The sequence below is a fragment of the Lygodium microphyllum genome, chromosome 1 (genome assembly GCF_053477565.2).
Source record: "Lygodium microphyllum isolate KBCC chromosome 1, Lygodium_microphyllum_v1.1.10, whole genome shotgun sequence".
NCBI classification, from domain to species: domain Eukaryota; kingdom Viridiplantae; phylum Streptophyta; class Polypodiopsida; order Schizaeales; family Lygodiaceae; genus Lygodium; species Lygodium microphyllum.
The window spans coordinates 89,449,154-89,457,054 of NC_141135.1; positions in this window are offsets into that span (position 1 = coordinate 89,449,154).

The following is a 7,901-nucleotide window of genomic DNA, read 5'->3' on the forward strand; positions in this document are numbered from 1 at the left end:
CGAGACTATGGAGACATGTCCAAAGTGTGATTCTCACAGGTATTGATAGGACTTGTAAGGGAAAACCATCCCTCAAAAAGTTCTTAGACACTTTTCGCTTATCCCCCACATAAACCACATGTTTCGTATGTCTGGCATGGCGATCTTGACAATGTGGCATGCATAGAATAGGTCCACAGATGGAGTTCAATGAATATCAGTGGATTCACATGTATGGAGCCACATTGACTCTACCTTCCTAGGCTTTTCTCGAGAGCCAAGGAATATTCGGCTCAGTCTTGCAATGGATGGCATAAGCCCATTCGGTCTGCGCTCAACTTCTTACAGTATGTGACCTATAGCCCTTGTCAACTACAATATCCCTCCATGGCTTTCTACGAAGAAAGGACATCTCATCCTTGGCTTACTCATCCCCAACCGCTACAAAGTCAAAAATATGGACAACTATCTTCGTCCATTAGTCGATGAGCTTAAGATTTTGTGGGAGGAGGGGATCACCGGGCAAGATATGAGCGAGCGTGATGGTCGACGATCTACCAATATTCGAGCCATTCTCATGTGGATGATGCATGACTTTTCAGGATTCGGAGAGTGCTTAGATAAATAAGTTTCCGTTCTTGTTGGTAATATCTATCATAGCTCGTTCAAGTTTGTATTCACTGGATAGAGGTGTTGGGAGAGGTTTGGTTACCTTAGGTTATCATGCATGTCCATTGTGCAGGCCATAGTTAGACTCCAGAAGGTTACAAATCATGAAGAAGATGGTATATCAAGGACACGTCGCTTTCTTGCTAGAGGGTCATGAACTCAGGGAAGGTTTTCTTGGATGACCTCCAACATGTATGAATGCCCAAAGCTGATAGGAGCTAAAAATGGTCCACATAGAGTCACATCCAAATGGAATGCGATGGTTCTCAATTTTCTATGAGTTTTCGTACTGGACCCACTTATAGATCAACCACTTGTTGGATCCCATGCATATTTTCAAGAACATGGATAGCTTGCTATAAGACCACATCACAGGAAAGAGAGACACTATAGGGGCACGAATGGATTTGAAGGAGGTAGGCAAGATGGAGGCGCTTTGACTACAGTCGAGTGGTAATGGTCGTGTGCAGCTACCTCGCGCTCCTTGGATTTTGTCCACTAAAGAATAGCGCATTGTGAAGCAAATAGTTAAGTCTATCGGCACTTCGACGGGTATGATGTATTCTCTCAGGTCTGCATTTTCTAAAGACGACCAATTATCAAGGGTAAAATCCCATGATTGGCATAAGATATGTCAAGTTTGTACTACGAATGGTTTGTAAGTGGCCTATGCATTTTGCTATTTAGAGTGTAGTCATTGCTCATAATGCTTTCTCATTTGTGGCGGTTTTTACTACTGATCGTGATCACAAGATGCCTTACTCCAAAAATACGCGGGGCCATTTACAGGTTATCGACTTTAGTGCAATGGATCTCACAAAAGGAGATTAAGACGTCCTCTATTGTGACAACTAATTGAGTGTTTCAATGTATAGTACAAAATATATAGTGCAGCGTGGTCGCGTGGACGACATTTTCGTATGGAGCGTATTGACAAAATGCGCTCCACAACAAACTGTGGTATCATAGCAATGTTGTCACAACTCTATAGAAACAGAATTTGTATCCTTTTTCATTAATTTGTATATATAATGATTTATTAAATTTATTTCCTTTGCACTAATTAGATATAAAGAAAAGTGCATTGGAGCTGGTCACTGATGAGTGGTCACAGGTTATGGTGGACCCACACGGTGGGTTAGAGAAAAGATAGTTCACACTTCCACCTATATGACCCGATTGGGCGCCTATGACTAGAACTCACGCATATCAGGGTTAGACTCGCACACAGAAAGGATTGATGCCTTGAAGTGTGGGCTAGATCCACCAGAATAGATAGTTACAATCAACAAGATGGCATGATCATGAAATGCTTGTATAATGTGCATGTGTGGGCTAAAAGCTTGAAATGCACATTTCTTTGCATAGGAAAGTCACATGAAGATTCGGATACCATTTTTGCGATGTACACGGAAAAAGCTTTCATATGATACCCATATTGGGGGGGTCCCTAAATTCTAGGAGATCCCTAAATTTTAGGAGCCTCGAATTAGCCTAAAAATGCTAGTCCTAAAAAATAGGGATGTCATTCTAAAAATAGTAAGTTCTGTACTCTGACTATGCTTATTAAATTTGGTTGTTTCTATTCTTGACAGTATTCAACCCAAAAAGGAAGGCCATAAAGAAGAGACAAGTGTCAAGACACTTGTCACACAAGTTTCCAAGTGTCCCACCACTTGTCACATCTCATGACATGTGGCTGGACACTTGTCTTGTGCTACTCCACTTTCCCCTTTTGTACTAGCTCTCCCCTCTCCTATAAATAAGAGCTCGTTTTTCTTCATTGAGCATCATTTTTCTTTGCTGTAAACTCATGTACAGCACCCACAGATAGCCAAAAACTGGCCCCATCCATCCCCATCATCATCCCCCACTTCTCCATTATCAAATTCCTCCATATTCCCTCTTCTATCACTGTTGTTTTACAAGACAGCAAGCCTGTAAATTCATTACAACACCTCCTTCTTGAGCTCTTTCTTCCATTTTAGCTACAAGAAGCAAGCTCTATCCCTGTACTGCTAATCAACGATGGAGAAAGGCTGAATTCCCCTTTTTCTTCTCTCATACTGTAAAGAAATCAGTTCTTATCATTGCATAATAGATCATGCATGTGTGTTTGTACATCTTTGCATGATCTTGTGAGAGTGAGAATTACTTCTTCTCACTCTCAGGTTGATTGTAACTGAGCTCTTCCCTAAGGGATTTGGGTTGAGCAGAAATACATTCCTTCGGGGGGGGTTGCCCATCTTCAACCCTCAATCTTGTCTCCATTACTTTTACATTTTTATGGCTGTAATTTTGTGAGTAATTTTCATTTTCAGCTTTAAGTGTTCATTCTCTTTTATATTAAATCTCGAAAACAAGCAAATATCATAATTGTTAAGCATACTACGTTGTTCGGGGCGTTTACAGTGGTATCAGAGCTTTGGCTCGGTCCTCACCCCCAACACTGGTAGTGCTTACAACTATAAGTTTGTTTGTTTTCAGCCCTTGCATTGAGTGCGTGAGCTTTTTTTTTTTCTTTAGTCTCAATGGATCAATCGAGTGCTATCCTTCAAGCCATTCAAAGTCTTAGAGAGGAGAATCAGCAAATTCGTGAGCAACTTCTCAAACTAGAAAAAGTTGAGAATCCCAAAGAATTCAAGGAAAGAAGCCCATCTACTTCAAGGAGACAAAGCCATACCAATGAAAGGAGCCGATCAAGAAGTCTAACTACTTCTAAGAGGCAGTCCCATTCTACTTCAAGACAAAGAAAGAGATCGCGTCAAAGCTCATCCTCTTCTTCAAAGTCATCTGGCGCCTATTCTGATGGATCCTCTTCTAGTAATGAAGAGTCACACCCTTCTCGTGGAAGACCTCATCATCGTCAAAGGCGTCGACATTCTTCACCCTCGTCTCCATCTTCATCCCCATCAAGCACTTCATCATCTTCAACCTCAATATCCGAGCATGGACGAAGGCATAAGAAGAAGAAGAAGACTAAGTCACTATCTCAACTTGAAAAGAAGATCAAGTTCAGTATGTATGATGGTTCCCAAAATCCTGATCTTCTTCTGAAGTTTATTCGTCAATTTCAAATTTTGTATGGTCGTGACAAGTATAAAGAAAAAGAAAAGATTAAGTTTGCAGCTTTACATTTAACCGACTTAGCCCATACTTGGTGGACGGGGTTGGAATATGATCATGCTGCCCCAAAATCATGGCGGTCCTTTGTTCGCCTGATACAAAGCCAATTTCTTCCTGTTCATTTCAAAAGAGATGTAAAAATGGAATGGGATCGGCTTTGGCAAAGGAAAAATGAGTCACTTGGTGACTATACCAAGAGATTTTGGGAGCTACTTTTGAAGGTCCAACATTTCAAGAAGATCAGCAGTTTGGAAAAGCTTAGGAAGTTTCAAGGAGGTTTGCATTTTAAACTTCGTATTGCTCTTAATCATTATCATTGTTCTAGTCTCAGGGAACTCATTGACCATGCTGAGACATGGGAAATGGAGCACAATGGCAACAAATCATTCCAAAAGAATGATAAGAAGAGAGTAGCTGATGATGAGGAGTATTCAGCCCCAAATGAAGGACAAAAACAGTGGCAAAAGCAGCCATCAAATCAAAAGAAGATGAAGCCCTATGCACCTCCTAATGCTCCTCAATTTCGCTCCAATCTATACCCACAAGCAAAGCAATTTTCCGAAGAAGAAAAGCAATGCTTCATGAAAGAAGGGAAGTGCTTTAAATGTGGACAAACAGGCCACATAGCGAAGCAATGTCCAAACAAGGGACAAAGCAAGGTTTCTGACAACAAGCCTAAGTCGCCAGTGAAAATCAATGCTATCAGTGATGTAGTTGCAAACACAACTCACACTCCAGAGACGCGCAAATTATTAAAAGCTTGGGAACAGTTGCAAGGTAAGCAAGAACTATTCTTGATAGATCTTGGGGCGAATGAAAATATTATTTCCTTGCAATTAGCTAAAGAGCTTGGATTAAAGAATGAAGAGATGGACACTCCGACAGAAGTTCGCCAAGCTTTAAATGCTGATGAAGGTGACACAGTGAAGACTGTGATACCCTACATTGGCAAGCTCAAGTTTCAAATTCAAGGCTACAGTGACGAAGATACCTTCTGTATCGGAGACCTTGATGGTTGCGATGTGATTCTTGGCATGCCCTGGAATCATAGAATAGATTCAACCATCTTCTCTCAGAAAAAGAAGATAGAACTCACCAACAAAGGCAAGAAGTACGAGATCCAAGCTGGAGTTTCTGGAGACACCATACCTATGGTAAGCCATATGCAAGTCTCTAGAGCAATTAAGGATTGTGTTCAATGTTGTCTGCTTTATGTCACTGATGTAAAAGATAATATGAATGCTGAAAACCAAGAGCAACTTCAGCTCTTGGAAAAGTATAAAGATTGTTTTTTGGAAGATCTTCCTTATCAGCTTCCCCCAGAAAGGCCAGAAGACCATCATATTGATATTATCCCGGGCAGTTCTCCTCCTAATATAGCACCATACCGTGTGAGCCGTCCTCAACAAGAAGAAATCAAAAAGCAAGTCGAAGACCTACTCAACCGTGGGCTAATTAGGCCAAGTAGCTCACCATTTTGTTCACCGGTTCTTCTTGTTCAAAAGAAAGATGGCACATTCAGGATGTGCATTGATTATCGAGCCCTCAACAAAATCACCGTGAAGAATCGGTTTCCTATTCCCAGAATTGACGACATTTTGGATCGTCTAGGAGGCTCAAAGGTTTTCAGCCGCATTGATTTAAAGAGTGGTTATCATCAAATTAGGGTAATACCACAAGATGTACACAAAACTGCTTTCCGCACTTCATACGGTCTTTATGAATTCTTGGTGGTTCCTTTCGGATTAACCAATGCACCAGCCACCTTTAATCGAATGATGGAGCGCATCTTTAGAGAGCATCGACAATATGTCGGTACTTTCTTTGATGATATTCTTGTCTTTAGCAAGAATGAAGAGGATCATCATCAACACTTGAAAATTGTTCTACAATTACTACAACAAAATCAACTCTTGGTAAATGGTAAAAAGAGTGAATTCTTCATGCATGAAATAAATTACCTTGGGCATGTCATCTCTTCTGAAGGGATTCAGATGGATCCTGAAAAAATCAGGATAATCCAAGAATGGCCTCATCTTCGTGATGTACATGAGGTGCGATCGTTTCTTGGCTTATGTTCTTATTACCGCCGCTTCATCAAGCATTTTGCACATATGGCTTCTCCACTTCATGACCTTACAAAGAAGAAGATCTCTTTCCAATGGAAGGAAAAAGAGAAGGCAGCCTTCACAAGGCTGAAAACAGCTCTTACTTCTGGACCTGTTCTTATCATTCCAGATCTGGTAAAACCATTTGTGGTGGAAGCAGATGCTTGCGGTGATTGTATTGGTGCAGTGCTAAATCAAGAAGGCCATGCCGTAGCCTTTGAAAGCCGCCGTCTAAATGATGTGGAGAAAAGGTATGACATTTATGAAAAGGAGCTCTTAGCAGTGGTTCATGCTTTAAAGATATGGAAACATTATCTTTTAGGCAATGAATTCCTTATTAAAACCGATCATCAAAGCTTGAAGTATTTCAAGACTCAAAAGCATTTGCAGGAGAAACATGCAAGATGGGAAATTTTCTTGTCTATGTTTCATTTTCAAATTATGTACACTCCAGGGAAACAAAATGTAGTTGCTGATGCACTTTCTAGAGTGCCTCGCATTGCAACTATTACAGTGGCTCATCATGAAGATTTTCAAACGATGAAGAATACTTATGATGAAGATACTGATTTTGCAGCAGTTTGGTCAAATTTACAGCAAGGAGGTTCTCATCCAGATTATTCCATCAAAGATGGTTACCTTCTCATGAACAATTGCCTTTGTGTTACTCTTCCTGTTCGACAAAAGGTGCTTAAAGAAAGTCATGAACCCCCTTATGCAGGGCATAGAGGGAGGGCAGCCACTCTAAGTGCAATTGAGCGCTACTTTTATTGGCCAACATTACGAAAAGATACACATAACTTCATCGAGGCTTGTCTGGTATGCCAAAAATCCAAATATGATAGGCAGAAGATTCCAGGATTGTTGCAACCTCTTCCAGTGCCCAAAGATCCATGGGAATCTATCACAATGGATTTCATCTCAGGTATTCCAAGAACACCTCAAGGTCATGATATGATTTGGGTCATAATTGATAGATTCAGCAAACAATCACATTTTATTCCATGTCATAAAACATTGAAATCCGCACAAGCTGCAAGACTTTTCATTCAACATATCTTCAGATTACATGGTATGCCTTCTGAGATCATTTCAGATAGAGACTCCAAATTCACAAGTAACTTTTGGCGTGCTTTATTTGAGAATTTGGGAACCACTTTAAAGTTCTCCTCAGCTTTTCATCCTCAAACTGACGGCCAAACAGAGGTGATGAATCTCACTCTTTTGGATATGTTGAAAGCTTATGTTAGTGAACATAAGTCACAATGGGAGAAATATCTTCCATTATTGGAGTTTGCTTACAACAATATAGTGCACTCATCCACAGGGAAAGCTCCAAATGAAATAGTACAGGGTAAAGTGATTCCTCCTCCAATTATTCGCACTAAAGATAAGATTTTTGCTGCTGATGAGTTTGCTTCAGATTTGAAAACAACAATGGATCAAGTTCGAGCCACTATCAAAGTTGCGCAAGAGCGACAAAAGAAGCAAGCAGATAAACGAAGAAGACCTTTGGCTTTTGAAAAATGTCAATATGTCTTGCTAAAGTTTGATAAAAGCAGGCTCAAACAAGGTTCTGGTCAAAATTCATCTTTTCCAAAGCTCTCCAGTAGATACTTTGGACCCTTCAAAGTGATTGAGAAAATAAATGAAGTTTCTTATCGACTTGAGCTTCCTACTCATTGGAAAATACACAATGCTTTTCATGTAAGTTTGCTAAAACCTTACATAGGACCAGAACCAAAGGAACCCATTACTGAAGATCCCCCAGAAGTTGAAGAAACAGAGCAACTCTTGGAACCTGAAAAGATTTTGTTTCTCAAGGATCGAACCACGAGAAGTGGCCTTGTGACACGAAAATTCTTGCTAAAATTCAAGAATCTACCCATCACAGATGCACAGTGGGTAGATGAAAAATTCATGAAGGATTACCCAAATATTCTACAACAATATCAAGAAGATTTTCAGCTGAGGACAGCTGAATAAAAGCCAGAGGGCTGTCACAACTCTATAGAAACA